Genomic DNA, 18,838 nt, shown 5'->3' with positions numbered 1-18,838 from the left:
ATCTGTGAGCTAAAAACAAACATTCTGGTGTAATGACAAAGTCATTTCACTTTTGTCCCCAAAACACATGAGCACCAAAATTGTCCAAGAACACTTAATATTTAGTAAAACAGGAATGTGAAAATTAAGAAAGGGGTAAAATCTCTTCAAAAGGAAATCTTTGGAGATCGGTTTACTGCAAATAAAACATACTAACCACACTCCTGGTACACATAAATACTAATACTAACAGGTACTCAAGAAATGGCAGAACTCTAAATAATGGATATTAAATAAATTAAAGGTATTCAGATGTCAAGGATAAAACAAACAGTAATTAAAGAATGAAGTAACCATCTCCACAACAGACAGGACGAAGTGAATGAAACCAAATACACATCCCCCCATGTTTTCATTAGGGTGTTTTTGTTTGTTTAGTTTGCATACATTAGAATTATTACAGTAATTCTTCTTCATCATTCTAAATATTAATACTTCACCCTCTAAAGAGAAGGGTCAGCAAGAGAGAAAATGCCAAACACTTCTCACAATGTGGTGCCAGGCCTGCTCAGGCCATGGCATCCCAGGAACCACCCCAGCTCTGGCTGTGCTGTCCTCACTCCTGTGGCTTGTCAAAGCTACTTGACCTTGATGAGTGGAGTACAGTGTGGGGGAAATAATCAACTTTGGAAAGCTTGGCTGAAGATGCTGATGCTGATGATACAGATATTATCACATTTACTTATTTACAACTGAAACTTGAGATGGCTTTAAAAAAAACGTGTAAAAAAAAAGATAAAAGGTAGAATCTGTGCAAGGTTAACAGTCACAATAGAAAATTTACCATAGTTACAGTGGTTTTTTTTTGTTTGTTATAATAATACTTCATAGGAATGTTCATGTTTTCTGCCATAGGACTACAGAGAAGGGGCCAGGAAAGGAAATATAAAAAAAAAAAACATAAAAGGTTTTGTTCATCAGGGATATTTCAAGTCAGAATTAAGCAAGTCTGCTACATAATGTTCAGCAAGAAGGTGTATTCAAAGGCAAACATTGATCACATTTTTGTTCAAAAAGCTCAATCTTAAAGGAGTCCTATGTAAGAAAACCACTTGGAAAATATAACCTTGTATGGACTTCAAAAACTGATCATACAAAAATTTTTGAAAAATAAATTAGGTAATTAAAAATGTCCCTTCCAGCAGAGCTGGACATTAGGCTGTCCGTGCAGAGCCATTATTATTGCTTTTACTGTAACTTGGATCGTTTTTCTCCAGCCACATTTCAGCTAACTGCTGCGTGGACCCATATGTTGATGCCTTGGACCCCAAGCACATTTTGTATTGTTTGGGATCCAGATTAGGGTCACAGAAGACAGGGTGGTGGATGTGTACCACTTCTACCTCCTGGCTTCTGAACATCTTCAAACCTGCCTGGACAACCTTGTTGAAGAGGTCCACATCCTCCAGCCCCCAGCCTTGGATGGAAACATCGAAGCCACCCACTCGGACAAGATCTCCCTTATAAATACAAGTAATGCCAAACCCATAGTTTCTCCAGAAGCCAGTTTTTTGAGTAAAGGCAAAATGGTTGTCACTGGGAACTTTCCCACTATAAACAATCTTTGGATCATACTGGCTAAAGATGATTGGGAAATATATTTGTTGGCCCAAAACTGTATTTGCTCGACACCGTTGCAGGAATTCGGCAGTAAACACAAGGTCAACATCACAGAAGAAGAGCAAAGATTCATTATTAAACTGTGAAGATCCCACTTCGAGGGCCAGAGCTCTTGAAAACTCTCCAGACACAGGCAAAATCTGCATGACAGCTTTAGGGTACTTAATGCGATAATCTCTCATCAGTTCAACTTGTTTGGCCTTATCAGGGTTGGAATCAGAGTTGAAAAGCAGGACAACAAGTTTGACGTTCTGATTTGGGATGAGACATGTCTTCTCAAAGTTTCCCATAAATCTTACAAACATGTCAAATCGTCCAGACAAAGGGATCAGTATATTTATCTTTTTATCTTTGGGCTCTTTGCGTTCGTTCTTGGACCCAGGGAGCTGGAAGGGAACAAGCTTCTTCAGGGAATTGGAGAGGAAGGATAGGGATCCAGAGTCCTGATTGATTCTATTGGCCAGCTCCTGTGCATCTAGTTCCTCATGCTCCACAAACTGGATCTTGCTGAAAGTCTGCTATAGGTATGCGTGCCTCCTCATGGGAACTGTCATCTTCTTACCTTTGTGCTTCTTGTACAGAAGCAGCAGGTCCAGAATGTATTCTGCCCCGTACATGGGGTTCACACGGCGGTAACCATACTGGATCTCCTTGAAGTCGATGATGCGCCCCGGGGTTTTGGCATTGGCATTGATCATTTCCATCACCTGCATGACGATGTCATCCAAGGCTTCCCTCTGGGCTGAGTCCATTCCTCTCCGGGGGGCTGACCATCGGCAGCTGAATAAAAATACTTCCCAGTCAGAAACTCCCATTCCAGAATCTCTTCTCGTTGGCGGGCCTGAAACCGCATGAAGGAAGGGGGTATTCCCAACTGGAGGTCCTCCTTGTGAATCTCTGTATTACTGTATTTGCTCATCAGGACAATTTCTCGGTGGAGTTGTATTGTGCGATGACACAGCTCAGCAATTTTGCGACTGAGCATGTAACTGTGTAGTCTGTACTGGTAGGGTGGGTTTTTGTTCGGGTGTAACGTGATAGCTCGGTGAATCTTACTGTTGTGGAGATCTCTGATGTACCCCTTCTTGTTCTGTTCATAATTCTCATAAAAAAGTTGCTGCATCTCATAAGACCAAACACACTGTACGCCTGCAAACCTCCGGACACATCTTCCTACTTCCACATCCTCGTGCGTAGTGTACATTTCCCGGAGACACTTGCCAATGTGTGGTACCATTCTCCGAAGCACCTCCCAGCTCATGATCACACCAGGCCCCCCCATGCAGAAGTTTTCACCAGGCTCAAGGGCCAGTTTCCCCATTTCTTCTGTGGTGCCCAGTCCTGTCTGCCCGAGAAACAGGGGCTCACTGCTATTCAAACTCCTCAGGAAACTCTCCAGACGATCTCCTTTGATGTAAACATCATCATCAGCTCTCATAAACCATTCATACTTGTCCAAGTAGTGGTCATGCATGTACTTGAGCATCATAAAAGACTTCTTCTGGGGTGGGTAGGAGTCATCCACGCCCCGTAGTGGCACTATTGGAATTGGTATAGATGTGTCTGAACCCTCACTAGAGAAGAACTCCACTTTCCCAGGAATTGTCTTGGACCATGTTCTGTAGGCAGCCACAGCGCGGGTCTGCAGGCCTTTCTGGGCAGTCATAACTCCCACGAAGAGAAAGTTCCTGTCGCGCGGGCCACCATCCGGGGCAGAGCCGGGCAGCCACAGCTGGGCCCCCCGCGCATTGCCGCGCACTCCACCGGCCTGGGACGCTGCTGCCGCCGCCGCCGCTTGCCCGGGCCGGCAGCCCTCGAGGCTGGTGCGGCGCCGCGGACCCGCTCGCTTCAGCTCCGAAGCACGGGGCAGGACAAGCCGCGAGGCCAGCACGAAGCCCAGCACGAGCCCGAGCAGCACGCTGAGCCAGGCGCGCCGGCCGCGCGCGGCCATTCCGGCGCCACTCCGCCCGCAGGGCCGCTGCCGCCGCCAAGGCTCCCCGCGCCCTCAGCCCGCCGCCCCCGCCTGCGGAGGCCAGCCCGTCCTAGCGCCGCGAGGCCCGGCCCGGGCAGCGCCGCGGCCGCCGCGGGCCCGCCGCGCCCATCGCGGCCCCCGCGGGCCCGCCGCGCCCATCGCGGTCCCCGAGCCGCCCGCAGGCCCCGCGCCGGCGCTTTGTTCCGCACGCCCGCCCAGCAGTGGCAGGCGGGCCAGAGCCCCTGTTCCGCCCAGCTCTCGTCCTCCGGCTGGCTCTGCTGGGATTGTGCTGCGCCCGCCCCCGTCCTCTTCGTGGCCGACGCCGCCGTCGCAGCTGCACATCCTCTGGCTTAACTCGCCATTGCAACAGAAGCCCCTCACGTCACGCACAGCGCGTTATGAAGCGGTTCCGGCGGCTGCGAACCGTGGCCCCTCTAGAATTTGGTTTTCAATATTCAAAATCTTTCAGCTCATTCAGTAAAGTGATTTGGTAATGAATTTATGCTGAAATGTTTCTGTCATGTTCTCTTTTTTTTTTTTTCAGGAAAAAAATCAAAATTTCATGAATGATAGGGGCCATTCAAAAATAAGCAGGACCCAAAACAGATGGGATCATACAAGAGACTGTATTACTCTTACATTTACCACATACAATCAACATTTTAACCTCTATTATATTTCACAACTTGTTATTAAATTTAAAGCACCTGTGTATGGTGATTTTACTTTCACTCTACAGCCTATGATATTGAATTGAACACTGTAATTTGTCCCATTGGAATAAATCATGCAACTGTCACAGAATCAGGTTAAGTGGTTTATAAGGCATATTGGAACGAGTTAAAAGTCATTTTATATCCATTTAAAAGTTTATTCTTTTGGATGAAGGGGTTCCTGAATGCCTCAGTCATAGTGTGTTGTAAATCAGCTGGATAGTTTGTTGAAGTGTAATTTATTTGGCTTAGGATGAAGCCGCAGAAATTGGTGGGAACTGTCTTTATCCCAGGATGAAGGGTGTCCTCTGAGCTGGGTTGGGAACAGCAGCTTTCACATCACACTCAGAATTCCAAGTAGACAAGGATGACAAGGGCAGGCAGCAGTAAGCCAAGAAAACTTGAAGACAGGGTGGACTTACCTACAAAAGAAAATGAAAAGCATATATGTCATTTCATTGATTGGTCATTATTGTTCATTTAGTCTGCTTGGGGAAGGTATGATTGTGTTGCCCTGAAAACCAAATGTTTTGTTTATTGGTGATTGAAAAGAAAGAAAGATAGAAAGAAGGAAGGAAGGAAGGAAGGAAGGAAGGAAGGAAGGAAGGAAGGAAGGAAGGAAATAGAGAAAGAGAGATTTGATCAAGGATTTAGAGACCACATGAACTGTTTTTATAGGTTTAAAGTAGTCATAGAAAATAATAAGATCAAAAATGATTATCCTGTCTCTATGATACAGCAGTCCCAAATTCCTACCAGAAGGCAAAAGGTCAAGAAGTATATATAAGAAATGGGACTGGGGATGTGGCTCAATGGTAGCGCAATTGTCTAGCATGCACAAAGCCCTGGGCTTTGCAAAAACAAAACGACAATAGCAACAACAAAAATAACAAACAAACCTAACAATGTTACCTGGGATAATAATATCAGAGGTGTACTGGATAAATCTTGCATAATTCCATATTTCAATAATTTTAACACATTTAGGTACTCACATAAAGACTTAAGAAAAGCATTTCTAATAACATTAATTTTCTTTATGTTTTTTAGCTAAAGAATAATTGCCCTGATGTATTATTCTCTGAAATAAAAATGAAAATGATTTAATATGCTCTGAACACATATGAATTGATATTGCAATTTGGGTGCCACCTAGAAGGACAACTTCTGTTGTAAGTAAGTTCTTGGCCTATGTGCTTTTGTCTCTAGAACTCCTGACAGAGAAGGTTTACTTTTTGTTTCCATTCTCCACACATTTTAGGAACTAACTTACTGGAAAAAGGGAAGGGCTAAAAACTATAGTCAACAGTTTGCAAAGATGATAATTTCTTTTTCAATTTTTGGAAGTTTACTTTCTAAATTTGAAAACTTAATATCTAAGATTAAAAATGGCCTAAATCAGCCCATTCTTTAAAATATCTCTCTTACATCCAAGACTTAGAGCATTTCTCCTGAATATCTAGGCATTATGATCACATCTGTGGTCCCTCTAAAGAGGAAGAGAATCCTTTCTGCATGCTTGCATTCCACCACTGTCCTGCTGGCTGCTTGGAAAATATAATAGAAAGTATTTTTAGATACAGATAAAGTGATATTGGGAAATAAGGAGGGCAGTGAGGATCAAAAAGTGAGGACAAATTTTTTTTTATTGGTTGTTCACAACATTACAAAGCTCTTGACATATCATATCTATCATATTTCATACATTAGATTGAAGTGGGTTATGAACTCCCAATTTTACCCCAAATGCAGATTGCAGAATCACGTCGGTTACACATCCACAATTTTACATAATGCCCAATTAGTAATTGTTGTATTCTGCTACCTTTCCTATCCCCTACTATCCCCCCTCCCCTCCCCTCCCATCTTCTCTCTCTACCCCATCTACTGTAATTCATTTCTCTCCTTGTTTATTTTTAAGAGCAAGATAAATGGCCCTCCAGCAGCTGCAATATTGCAGATGCTGTGTAACACTATCAATAACAATGAAAACACTAATCCTTACTATGTCAGCCTCTGTTATAGTTCCACAGCAACAAAATAGACTCCCTGTTTGCTCTTCTCTCCCTCCCTCCCTCCCTCCCTCCCTCTCTCTCTCTCTCTCTCTCTCTCTCTCTCTCTCTCTCTCTCTCTCTCTTTCTCACACACACACACACACACACACACACACACACCATGCATATACACACTTTAACATAACAGTCTATTCATTTTATTATCGTCATACTACAGATTTTGTAACTCAGATTCAGGCCAACCACCACTAGAGGCCAGAGACAGGTTTAGACCTCAGATTTGCTTAGCTCCAAACACCGTGTTCTTTCTACCTCTCTGTCACTATCCTGCAGGTAACTTTAGAAAAGGAATACTTTTGGAAATGCATAAGGACACTACACCCTGCTCTTGATGTGTCAAGATAATGTCACAAAAAGGAAAATAAATGCCATATGGGAAAACAGGGATACCTCCTAAGCTGTTTCAGAGAGTTTTTTTGCATTCTTGTAGACCTTTTTTAAAATCTACTTTTGTATATGATTTTAAAAATAGGCTACAATGCACACATCATGTTATTCTGATAAAATGACCAATAACAGACCTCAATTGCATAGTTAAACATTCAGTTTTCAAAGTTTGACCCATATTAAGACCCCTGAAGACCTTTGTCCAAGGATGAGTGCAGGGTTTCTACAATGCTCTATCCTGTGACCACAAATTACATCAGCCATGGGTACCCGTTTATGTGCTTGCTTGAATATGTGGCTTGGCACTGTACAAAAACTATGGCTACAGAAAGAAGTGTAGTCAATTATGGATGCAATTTTGAAATTTTCGTGTTAGTATGAAAACCAAACACAATTTCATAATTTGTGGTTTCAACATCAGGATATTTGATTTATTTAAATAAACTCTTCATGTTTATGTGTGTTATATTTAATTTCTCTAATGGCTCGTGCTTATGTAATTGTGGTCTTCATCTTCAATTCTCTTCTCCATTCCAGCAGAAACTGGAGACTTGATTGAATTACTATTTAAAGTCATTATAAATGTGGGGGTCTATATATTCCTGAGGGATTTTCAATATATTTTGATTATATATCTCACAAAGTATATATTACTGCTATCAAGAATAATTCTAGTACATATATGGTATGTATTAAACATATATTTTGATTTTCATGTATTTGTTCAAAGTTAAATATGAACAAATCATCAGTCATGTGGATCACTTTTTTCCCTAGAAGAAGAAATTTAAAACTAATTTAGAGTACTATTTCATTAGATTTTCATGCTTTTTTTTCTTTCTTTTTCTTTTTTTTTTTTTTTACCTTCCTTCAGGAAGGGTTTTTTTTTTTTTTTTTTTTTTTTTTTGCTAGAGAGGAATACAGATTGAGAGCAGAAATTTCAGTTGAACAATACTTCATTTAAAAGTTAAGTTGTCCTTATGGTAAGTAGAGAACTGCTCTTTTCAGTTTTTAATTATATCTCCTCTCTGAGGCTTAAATTTCATAAACATGATCTAATCCAAGTTGCTACTGCTTGGCTATTGATTATGACATCATATTTAGATTTTTCTTTTTGGAGTATCATTTTTATTTGTTTGTTTGTTTAGAGTTTAAAATTGTTATATTTTTAGTTTATGGACAACTTCAGGAAAGGGACTATCTGACTCCAAATTAATGCAGCTGTGTTAATGAATTTCAAGTCCAGTATATAGAAATTATTCAAACCATGATGCCACATAATTGAATCATGTTTCCTTAGCAAGACAGGACCTCCTCTGATAACTAAGCACAAGGCAGAAGGGAAAACAGCAAGAAGGCAGGGCAATGGGGTCTGAGGAAGAAGGCCTTTAAGGGATACCAGTATGACCTCCATCAAACTTCTAATATTTCTCTGTCTTTGTCTCTCTTTCTTTTTTTATATCATGATCCTCTAACTTATAAAGACAGGGTGTAAGGAGGAGGGTTACCCCTTTCTATGAAAGATTTTTCTCAAGAAATAGTATTTTTTTTTCCTATCAGAGAGATGATAGCCATCACCCACACCATCAGAAGGCATTCATTTTCCTAAGTCCTGGGCTCGCCCAGCTTGCCTTGCAAGGCCGCTTTTGACCCTTCCAAGGTCTTACAATCTCCATGGGCTCAGAGAAGAAAGAATTCTGATAAGATGGCTGACCCCTGTTCTGAGGAGTTTGCTCAGTACAGTCAGGTCTCTTAGGTACACATTGGTAGATGTTTGCCATTGCTAGTTGTTGAGTTCAACAAAACCCCTGCTGGGACAGCAGCAAGCTTAGAAAGGAGAAAGAGCAAACTTTGGGACTGAAAGAGTAAAATTAGCTCAGAGAGGAAAAGAACAAAGCCACAGGTCATGCTCCCTGCCAAGTTGACAGCAGACACTTCAAAGATGACATAGCAGCTATAAAAGGCCATAATGAATTCCTCCTTGAGTGGATAGTGTACAGTTACAATGATGGCCCAGTGATGCTCTACTCTTCCCATTTGTTAGTGGGGATACCCAACTGCTAACCTGCCCTCCCCTCATGACTTCTTCTACTTCTTCTACTTCCACCTCAGAAGCCAAAATTAATCCAGAACTGACTGATACCTTCCTTAGATCCTCCTTAGAATTCTGTTAGCAGGAACTCATATCTTACATAAGGTCCTTCTCCCTCCCATGTGAGTAGGTAATTTGTCAGAGAACAGGCTTGAGCTTGGTCTTGGTTAAGTTTTAACAGAACAGGCTGGCACCCATGAGGATCAATAAGCAAGCAGAGACTTCCCTGGTCTTAGTAGCAGGTATGAGGTTACGCCGGGAGCAGCTTCACGTGGCAGTACAAGTAGAGGGCTCTGAGGCCAGGGGAAGGGAAGTGCAACCCCCGATTTTTGCCTTTTGCTGACTGGACGATGTTGAGTATGTTCTGTAATCTTTGTAAACCTTAGTTCCTTCGACCATAGAATAGGAATAATCATATGTCTCTATGGCTATATTGTGAGAATTGAGAACATATCTACCAAAGGCTTATGTATATACAACATAAACTTTTTCTTCATAAGTAATCACAGTATGTGGAAGCCCATTACTGAAATGGGTGCAGAAGGGATGCTTTATTGAAAGATGGGTCTGAGGACAGGGCACTGCCAGGTTTTTGCCTTCTCTGTGTTTAAGCTTGCAGCTATACTTTTCCCCATCCCCAACTACCCCCTGGAACACAGGGGGCTCTGCTTATCACAGTCTTAAAGCAGAATCTTTCTGTAAAGCACTTCAGCAAATACATGGATAGTAGAAAACTCCAAGTGAGGGAAGGGAATAATAAAAATAGACTGGACTAGACAAAAGGTAATAAAGGGAAAGGAGAAGTAAGGGGAATAAGAAAGACAGTAGAATTAATTGGTCATAATGTTCCTAGCCTTGTATTTGTATATATGACCACATATATGTACATAACTCCACATCATGTATGACCACAAGAGTGGGAACCAAATAGAATAAGTTATACTTTATGTATGTGTATTCTGTCAAAATACTTTCTACTATCATGTATAACTAAAAATAAAAATAATGCGAATAATAAAGAAGAAAACTCTAAGTAAGTGCTAGCTATTCACAGTACATCTGAATATGATTATTTCTTGCTCTGGACCTGAACATTTTATTTTTGGAAGAGTAGTTGGATAGAAACCAGAGCAAAACAGCAGCATAAACTGGGCATATTGAACTTTTCTGTAATAGTCTGGATATAGTGTTACCTTCTCTGTGGCATGGTAGTCAGAGATATTTGTTTTTTAAGTAACAGAAATCCAACCAAAGAAAGAAGTGATACTCTGACTTTAGGGATAACTAGAGTCAGGGAACTGAATACATGTAGCTTTCCTCTTTTCTTCCTTCGCATATTGCTCAACATTCTCCAGGAAAATAGACATGTATTCCAAATAGAGATGAGATCCTAACTCACAATTATAGATTCTCAAAAACAAATAAATAGTATTTTTCTTTAGATCCTACCAGAGTGAGAAAACTCTAAAGGAAAAAATGATTTGCAACTTTGAATCACCTCTGCCCTCAGGCTAATAACTGTGGCTTAGTTAGTGGCTATGATTGGACCAGCCTTGAACATGTTCCCATTGCTCAACCAATCACTGTGGTAAAGGAGGCAATGCCACTTAGTAAATTGACAACTTGGTTCTTATCTCAGGAGGACTAGCACATTCCCAAGTGAATAGATTTGGGAGTAAAAGAGGGTTTCTGGGGCAAAAAAAAAAAAAAAAAAGAGAATATACTTCAACCCAAAGTGTAAATGCACAATGAGAATTGAAGGATATGAAAAACAACAACCCCCAGGGAGAAAAGGAGGACAATGGGCTCTGGACTTTCACAATTTCCCTTTTCTACAACTATCCCCCCCCCGCCCCCCAACTGCCCAACTCACCCATTCTGCTATGACTCAGTCTCACTGAACCCTATAAAACTCAGACCCCTATTGTAACCAGTTGCCAATTTCTTCTCGAAAATGTGCCCTTCTGCTGCTTGATAAAGCATTGCTGATCTGTTGAAATTTATCTCCATTTCTTTTCTTTCTCTTTTATTTGCTTTCATTTAGTGCCGAAAACTGGGAAGGGGTTTGAGGCTATCTACACCTCCCCATTAATGAACCTCCACCATCTTTTCTATCTTCTCATCTGATTTCTATTTCTCTCCTTCCTTCTGATAGAAGGATCCCCTTTGCAACTCCAAGTCCACTAAAGCTCAATGGCAGCAGATATATGTCCCCAAACCAATTCCATTCTTGGGCTAGGGTTTTGCTGCCTCATTGCCACATGGACAGAGCAAGGACCTGTATAGCATTCGTTATTGGTGTTGGAGGCATCCTCCTTCTAATCTTCTTCTCTCCAATCCCTACCTTAATTTAGACCTCTGGATTAGAGGCCGCTGTTTGCCATTTTGCTTTTGTATGCAACACACCAACCTCCTCATTCTTCGGAGAGGTAAGATCCCTTTCAGTCTCCTGCAGAAGCACCCTGTCCAAGACCCTCCACCTTTCTGGACCCTGGAGGTCCCTCACTACTCAGATTCTAGAAGGGATGCCCTCTCATTCTCTGGTGAAATTCTGTCTAGTGACAGGAGACATCAAAGGACACTTTGATCTCAATCACCACCCCAAACAGACCTCTCCCACATGGGAGCTTCCATGTACTGGACTCTCCCTTAGGTTGTCTCAAAAATAATTTTAAGAACCTTAAAATTTGATGCCTTATTAGGCTTAGTACTTAGATCTGGCCACAATATAAATCAGACAACCTGCATCAGTGGCCTGAATTTGGGAACTTTGACTCCAAAATCCTCCAAAACTTAAACAATTTCCTTGAATGAAATGGCAAATGGCCTGAGGCTTACCTCCAAGCTTTCTTTGACCTTCACTCAAGGCCCTCATTATGCCAACCAATTCTCACTGTGTCCCTGCTCCATAAGCCCTTTAGATCAGATCCTGATCCCCAGCCCTCTTCTTCATTTACTGCCCTGAAATAGCAGATGAACCCTCACCAAAAGTAAAGCGGGAGGCTATAAAGGAAAGTTTCATAGAGAGGAGTGCCTGATTACCACCAAAAGAGACTGTCAGAGTCACAAGCGTTTTTTTTTTTTTCTGCGTCAATTTGAAACCTACAAATCTTCCTAACCTCCTACATAAGCAGGCTTTATCTGTGTTTCTCTATTTGCCAGTATGATTATCTAGCCCCAATATTTATCCCTCATATTAGTCTGAAAATATGTAATATGGCACATAAAATTCCTAACTTCACTATGAAAGCTCTAATTGACACAGATAAAAGGATCTCTACTAAACACAGAGATAATGCCAAAAGAAAGGGATTTTACAAAAATCAAATGGCATTAGGCATTCCTTCATCATTGCCACATGGACAGAGCAAGGACCTGTATAGTGTCCGTTATTTGTGTTGGAGGCATCTTCTTCTAATCCTCTCCTCTCCAATTCCTACCTTAATTTAGACCTCTGCTCCATAAGCCCCCTAGATCAGATCCTGATCCCCATTCCTCTTCTTAACTGCAGCTCAAGAAAACATCTGTGACATTAAAAATGCTAAATTTTATATATAATAATTTTATCAAATGGGCCCACTGTGCTGACTCCCACATGATTTCTTTTCCAAGAAGCAATTTACCTGCAACCCTGCCTGGCCTCCTGTGGACAAGATATGTCACTTCCTTGGCAAACTACCTTACTATAGAGGAAATACAGGCCCAAAATAATGTTGATAAGGGATGGGTTGGATCCCCCTTCACCCAGGTGTTGGGAATGCTGGTCCAGCATTGCTTCAGTTTCTTTTCTGTGGGAGAAATTTGGTGCCTGGGGCAGAGAACAGCTTGAGACAACTGAAGTCAGCTGGCTGGGGCCACTCCCCAGTGCTGCATGAAGCTATCATGTACTGAGTTTGACCCCTATAGCCCCCAGGGGTGCCAAATATCAACCACTATCTGTCTCTGTTTCTGACTGACTTGGCCTGATGCTGGAGGGCACTCTTACCCAATGAATTTGGGATTCTGAGATGAAATCTCGGTCTGATCTGAGGTCTCTGGGAAAGTGGTGACCCACTAATCCTCAAAGCATGAGTCAGGCAATCTCGCCTTCTTCAAATGCTTCAACCCCATTTCTGTCCATACTGTTTGCCTCTTAAACAAGGACTCATGATTTAAAATTAGACTACCTTCTCTAGACTCTCACAAGACACATTTGATTCTGTACTCCCCTTTTCCGGCAGGAAAAAGACCAGAAAATCTGTCTCACTTAATCACATTAAAACTACCCCTTATCTGTCCTAGTTCAATAATCCAAATTATTTATTTTCTCTAGTGGAGATATCACCCAGAACACTAATAGGCTTGCCTCCCACTTCAATTGAGGAGCATAATATGATATCATGGTCCTATGAGTATGAGGACCCCAAAGGACAAAGAGAATATGTAAGAAATGTTAAGGGCACAACGAGATGACAAAAATCCTCCCTTGAAACCAAGAAGTTAGTATTCTCCATTTTGAGTGAAGCCCCAGCCAGAGGTCATGGAAGGAAAGGCAGAAACTGCTGAATTTTCTTTATCCAAATGTAGCCAGTTGGGGAAATGAAAAATGGTTAAAATGCCCTATGGATGAGGCCTTGCTCAAAACAGCAGCTTCCTTTACTTCTTAGCTGCTGCCAGATCTCTATCTCTCCATGGATTACAGAGCCTGCAGAGCCTGCAAGATTTACAAGGCTTTCAGAGAACTGGTTGAGATCAAAGGGGGAAAAATGCCACCTTTAAATCCAAGCTGCTTATGGGACCTAAATGTCTGGCTATGTATCTCTTAGCAGTGTACCACACTGCTTTCTTAACAAGTTCCTCCCTAAACACTACAGCACAAGAAGGGAAGATAGAAGATACAAGTCTTCTGTACCTTGAAATTTTTTACCTAAGCATTTCAGAGCTCTCACTCTTTCAACATCTGAACTGACTCTAGTTTGAACCAAAAGTGCACTCTGATCTGATAAAGATGTTCAGTTTGTTGCTTTACTAATTACTGCCACTTTTTTAGAACTCCTGTTTTAAAAAATTCTATTTTTTTTAGTTCATGGTTTTATGGTGAATTCACATTTAATCCTGTATACCTAATTTAAAATATTTTCTGATCAGTCTTTTTTAATCTAATTACAGAGGTTTTTACACTGTGTTTGTTTAGAGGCCAAAATTTCAAGGGTAAGCTCTCAAATACATTGGAGAATCTCCTTTTACAACATCCTAAAAAAGGACATGGACATGGTGATGTTGGAAATAAATCTGGTGGTCCCTGAGGAAAAGTGGCCACCTGATCTAAGTATCAATCAGGGCTGTTAGACTTTACACCAAGCATTTTCAATTTCATAGGTTTCTGTGATTAATCATAATGTAAAAGTCTAATGAAGTACATTTTAATTTATAGCAGGTTAATTTTAATAGAGGCTTTAATAAACATCTGTAATATTGCCTTCTACCTGTAGAGATCTACCTGCAGCTACAAGATTGTTTCCTGGCTGATTTACGTTTGTGTGCACACCTGTGTATTGTGTTGTGTCTACATATCTGATTATGTCCATATATCATGTACATGGTATCAAAATTGGCATATAGATAAATGAGTGCTCATAAATTAAAATTTAAAAGAGAAATGGATCCAAATACCTTTCAGTTCATGAGAGTTAAAAATTTAATTTAAATTAGATAAACAGATGAGAAAAAAATATGTCTTTAAAATTACTAACTCATAGGTTTTCTAGATGGTCAGAAAATTAACAGAGTATTGGTTTCTACAAAATATCTAGAATGCAATATCCATTGTTTCTAGGATTTTTCTTCAACAGGAAAGAGATAGATAATACTCTTAACAACACTTGTCTGATATCTTGGTTTTTACAGTTAAAAATGAGTAAATTATATTTAACATCAATATCAATGTGATTGTTCATAAGTATATTAGAGGAGATATCTGATTAATTTATGCTAAAAAGCATTAACTGCTAAATATAAAATCAAGTACTTTTGATTTTTCAAATTCTATAAGGTAATATATTTAAACATTAGATGTGTTTTATAAATTGCTACATGAAAAAAAGAGTTTAAGATTTATTTGTTTCTTGTTCTTCACTAAAGCAAGATTGCTAAGAGTTAAAATTCTAACAGGTGCAATTTTATATGAAAAGAGTCCAAAACTTTTCAGCTGTGTTTCAATTAATGTATTGTAAATAACATAAAGTATGTAATCTTATTAAGAGGAATAATTGGAAAAATTCAGGAATTTCATAAGGAAGGCTTTTTCCTAAGGTCAACTATTAATGTACTAGTGATATAAATCAAAGTTTAATCCTTTATAGGTTGAAGTAACAAGGATTTCTTAAAACATTAATCTGATTTTATCTATCAAGATAATGTCTCATGTCTGTTAAGTTTTATTTAGAAAAACTTGTCTTAATAAAATTACAGTTTGTACAACTCTGATTAAACAACAATTGTTATTTTAGAGTATTACATTGCACTATAGATTCTGAATTTTCCTAAATGTATTTATATCTTCCAAGCATACTAGTCATTAAAATATAAGGTGTAGAAGAACATTTTGCCAATTTGGTTCTTTTCAAACCAGAGTTTAAAGTAAATTTTTGGGATTATAAAAATTCTGTTTCTTGGCAGGCATGGTGATGCATGCCTGCAATCCCAGTGGTTGGGAAGTTGAGGCAGGAAAATCGTGAGTTCAAAGCCAGCTTTAGCAATGACAAAGGACTAAGCAACTCAATGAGACCCTGTCTCTAAATAAAATACAAAATATGGCTGGTGATGTGGCTCAGTGGTTGAGTGTCTCTGAGTTCAATCCCTGGTATCCACCCTCCCACAACAAAAATTGTGTTTCTTAGTTCATAGCTATTATACACACTAATATGTTTTACTCTTGTTAATTTCATTTTGTATTTTCCTTCTAAACTTTAACCAGTATCTGTTAGTCCCTTACAAAAGAACAACTGGTAATATAACAACCTGAACTATTTTGAGATAATAGGCCATCATGTATAGGACAGACAGATGTAAGGCTAACTTCTAGCACTAATACTTATCCCAATTAAATAGAATGGGTAAATAACTGTAAAGTTACAGACATTAAAGGTAAAACTCAGTACTCTTACTGTAAGACTGGTGAAACTGGCTTGCTGTATATTCAGGACCCAAACTCAGAGACTAAAATTAAGGAATAAAATGGCCAAGAGAGAAAATAGCCAATACTTGGCTCTTGCCCTCTGAGATCAGCTTGACTCCAGGGAAAAAGGGAAATTCTCTAGGGTTTTTTAGCTCATGGCCACATAATCTCCTGATCAGGGAGAGTAATAAGACCCTGTAGAAGAGAAAGCTGACTGATGCACATGCTGCAAAGGGGAGGGTCATTGGAGGAGGTGTTATCCCTGATGCTTCTAAGGGAAGCCACATGGTCAAAGAGACTCTGACCTACCCAGGCAGATGGCACTTTAGTGGAACTTAGAGTTTGCTCACAAGTTCCAAAGAGTGATCTCAGCTGGCTCTTAACAACAGATAGGAATAAGGTCAATTTGACCAGCTTGGTCTTAAATACCTAAATAGTTATCACCAAAGTATAGCCATACCTGGGTATTTAAAATAAAAGACTATTATTATTTTAATTGAACCTAAGATGTATACTTGTGTCAGCCCCACAGCCCTACCTACCAAAAATTCGACTGGCCTCTGTACCTTGGTCATCCTTACTCCTCAATTTGCATTTTACCTAACAACCAAAGTTTACCTATCTTAATAAGGGCGCACACCAGGCTCAAGAAATCCCTCCAGTTTATTCCTTTACTCACAGGGCTAGAGTTATCTGCTGTGACTGGCATAGGAACAGCAGGATTAAGATCATAAATTCATTACTATGAAAAGTTATCAGACCAGGTTATTAAAGAGTTTCAACAGGTTGTTGACTCGGTACTGAAGTAGCTGATTCCTGGTAGTCCTCATTGGGGGATCAAAAATGACAGACTTCCTGATTATGCTCCCTTATATACCCCTTAATATTCACCTTTTTCATAATAAACTTTCTTCCCTGTATTCTTAATGTTCCTTTATTCTTAACAGCTTCTTTAGCTCAAAATGCCTCCCAGGAACATGTTAAAGCCACTGTCCTCCTGTGTTTACATTGTGATTCTCTGAAACCACAGAAAGGGGAATTCACCTACAATGACCTCTAGGCTCCTTCCATATATGGTCCTTTTCAGCCTCAACCCTGGGACCTCTGTCTTCTCCCTCAGAACTCTGAAAGTGGAGGTCTCCATACTTTGCCCCTTTTCAGCAGGAAGCAGCCAGACATGATATTGATACACCTATTCAGTATCCCCTTTCAGAGTCTGTAATGAAGAATATGGGAAACAGCAACCACCAGGGAGAAAAGGAGAACAACTCCCAGGGAAAAAAGGAAAACTATGGGCCATGGACTTTCACAATTTCCTGTATCTACAACAGTTCATCCTGACTACTCAATGGACACATTCTGCTATGATTCGGTTACACTGAATCTTATAAAACTCAACTGCCTGTTATAATCAGTTGCTATTTTCCTCTCTAAAATGTGCCCTTCTGTTGCTTAATAAAGCATTGCTGATCTGTTGAGGTCTGTCTCTGTTTTTTTTTTTTTGTTTGTTTGTTTCTTTCTTTCTTTCTCTTTCATTTGCTTTCAAGTCACTGAAAGCTACATGGGATAATCAGTGTTCCAAAGTTGTTGATCAGTAACCCTTCTGTCAAAGAGCATGTCACAAGAGAAAGGACCTGTCCACAAATTTGGAAAGTGTGTTTTGTGACAAAGTTGTGGTAAAACATAAAAGTATGTTGCAGGGAATTACACACTTGAGTTATTCACAGGCTCTCTAACTGGCCTTGTCAACATTCACCTACTTTTCAACTGCTTGAGGCTAATCAAGATAACAGTGAGTGATTTATTTAGCTACAGAAAACTTCAGCATTTCAAATAAACTAGAGTCATTTCATGAGAAACCACCGAGATTCACCCAGGACTGGTGCAGCATTAGAAACTGTCAGCATTTATGACCTTATTTATTTTCAGAGGAGTTTTTCACTTTACAAACTCAATCACTCAAAAAATTTATTCTGAAAAAAAACCAAACAGCTAAAAGATGCTTAAGAGCTCTGTTTTGAAATTTAGCTCAACAAGTTGGGAATTTCTGGGTCATTCACCAGATGTACCCTTCAGAAAATTATTAAATTTTATCTGTTCTCTACTGGGTCACAGTAGGGATTAGGTAAGGAAATTAATTAGGTATATAATATAATTACTTAATTTTTTTGTGGTAGAAAAGAATAGAAACAAATATTAAAGGAGGCAGAACTGTGTCTAAATTTGAGACCATGAAGCCTATGAGATGATGCAGTCTTCTGACAAAGGCAATTTTTAAAAATTCATGCAGCCCAATATTCTTACAGAATTTAACACTTGATAAATTTGAAGCCATTGAGACAAAAACAAATATTTAAAAATGTACCTTAATCACAGGGATTTCACAAAATATCTGGGACAATACAATCTTAGACTTATTATTATTTGACAGATTTTTAAAAGAATTTCTCTTATCTTTGTTTCTTTGTTTTTATACATTTTCTCCTGCAGTATTTTCTTCCCAGGTGCATATGCCATTATTCATCTTGGCTAATCTCTACCAACAGCACAAGCATACAGTAGACCTGAAATATAAGACTTACTCACAAAGTAGAAAATTTTCTTGCCTGAAAACTGGGAAAGAATTGATGGTAAAATTCCTGTAGTTCAGGAAGACTATTGTTAAAATTTCTTTTAGATCATTACCAAAATTGCTTTTTTATACATGTTCTATGCTTATTAAGAATTAAAGAATTTTTGAGGAAATGTTTTTAACATTCTCATCCCCTCTCCCCCCCCACACAC

General features: G+C 39.7%; 1 long non-coding RNA gene and 1 pseudogene across 1 annotated transcript in view; both read right to left on the bottom strand.

Annotated features, from left to right (window-relative positions):
• Positions 1-996: 996 nt before the first annotated feature.
• LOC144374965 (chondroitin sulfate synthase 1 pseudogene) lies at positions 997-3,610 on the bottom strand (annotated as a pseudogene).
• A 460-nt stretch (positions 3,611-4,070) lies between these two features.
• LOC144374966 (uncharacterized) overlaps positions 4,071-18,838 on the bottom strand; it is a 37,537-nt gene continuing 22,769 nt past the window's right edge. The window contains exon 3 of the long non-coding RNA XR_013434189.1: positions 4,071-4,766. This is a non-coding gene — a long non-coding RNA (uncharacterized LOC144374966). The remainder of the gene's footprint in view (positions 4,767-18,838) is intronic.

This window comes from Ictidomys tridecemlineatus, unplaced genomic scaffold (assembly GCF_052094955.1).
Source record: "Ictidomys tridecemlineatus isolate mIctTri1 unplaced genomic scaffold, mIctTri1.hap1 Scaffold_974, whole genome shotgun sequence".
NCBI lineage: Eukaryota > Metazoa > Chordata > Mammalia > Rodentia > Sciuridae > Ictidomys > Ictidomys tridecemlineatus.
The sequence above is the reverse complement of the archived record's forward strand: the minus strand, read 5'-3'. Positions and strand labels throughout refer to the sequence as shown.